A 1,783-nucleotide genomic window follows, 5' to 3' on the forward strand; every position below is an offset into this window, starting at 1 on the left:
TGGGCACGTTCAAGTTGACAAAGCGGCTAGCCTGCTCGCCGAGTAAATGAACATAATTGGTTATTACTTATAGATCCAACCAATCATATTCGATTGCTCGGCAAGCGTAACTATAACTGAAGAGATGTATCATAGCGCGCTATACACCCATGATTATGCAGGTGTTCGTGGATCATTGAAGTGCAGCAGTTTCCAAACGATTTCAGAAGTCAAAGATAGTAAATGGCGGTATGCAATTGGATGGGTGACCGCTTCGAAGTACTATGAAATTAGTTCCCAAATTCAGGGAAAAATTTTTTTTTTAATCATAATTTTATGATATGTATTCTGGAATAAGATATTAATTAATAATAATACTCATTTTAGCAATAAGGTAGGTTTATTAATTTCCGTTTAATGTTACAATGTTACAAGGTCCTTGGCACATTGTAGAAATATTAATACAACCTATCATGCAAGGCTTCTGGGATGTTAATGTAATCAGTTTGGACGATCATTTTCATGTTACTGGGAGGTTAATAGTAGGTTTATTAATCTCCGTTTAATGTTACAATCTTACAATTTAAAATTACTGTAACCTTATTTCAATGTGATGTGCTGTGAGGGTGTAGAGTCATTCGCAGGGGTTGCCAAAACTGAAATCAAAAAACAAAGAACAATAAGGGCTAATGAGAGTTTTTTGCACGGTTGTTAGTGCGAAAATAAAAATCGTTTATTATCGAAATATAATATAAATTAGTTACGCATAAACGTTTCAGCCTGCTTCCGAGCTATCATCAGTATGTCTGAACGTATAATGTAAATTCTCACTTCTTCATGACAAGACGGTAGAATGGCAACTCAATCTTCTTATTCAATTGGTTGACCATTCCAGTGGCAACGAATAACAGATAAAAATTCATATAGCCATGAAAGACATGAACATCAAAAATCACTTAAATCGAGAGACAAAAGATCCGCAAATTATTCACAAACGAATATTGTGACGATCAACGTTCAAATGGACGTTTTTTTTTCCTGTAAAATAAGCCTCAAAATTTGGCTCCAAGGTGAAAGTATGAAATGAATTTTTCAAAGCAAAATTTTGTTTAAAAACTGATTCAGGGACGACCGAACCTGGAAAAATTAAAATTTTCCAAAACATATATGAAACATTCTCGGAATATGTAACGATATATAAACGGAATATTTTACCGATATTTGAATGTTGTAAATATTTTGGAATATTCCGGAATACTCTTGAAATGTTTTTAAGGATTTTACGAACCTTTTATAAATATTTCAGAAATATTTAGCATTAGCTGGGAATTTTCTATAATATTATTTCGTTATAGAATTCTCTGCTGGTCTGTACTTATGATATCATTCTGAATACGGATTATATTTTATCTAATCGCCACGCGCTAAAAAAATCAATTAAAGCTGTTGCAGCTGACACTACTGTACATATTATTGACATATTGAATATTTTATATATATTTTTATATGTTATATGATAAACATTTATTGATTTTTTAATATGTATTTATCAATACGCTAATAATAACGTATTATTATTGTAAACAAGTGAAAAAAAAATTTTTTTGATGTAGTATAGAAAATACATTTAATTAAACCGTAGAAAATAAGATAATTTTAAGCAAAAAATTTATTAATGTAAAACGTATATTACAATTAATTTTATCGTAATATACGTTAATCTCACGTTAATGTATTTAAGAATAAAGTAACAATATTTAATACTAGAAATTTAAAATGCCTATTACGGTCGAAGCCGGATCTT

The sequence above is a fragment of the Trachymyrmex cornetzi genome, unplaced genomic scaffold (genome assembly GCF_001594075.2).
Source record: "Trachymyrmex cornetzi isolate Tcor2-1 unplaced genomic scaffold, Tcor1.1 scaffold94, whole genome shotgun sequence".
NCBI lineage: Eukaryota > Metazoa > Arthropoda > Insecta > Hymenoptera > Formicidae > Trachymyrmex > Trachymyrmex cornetzi.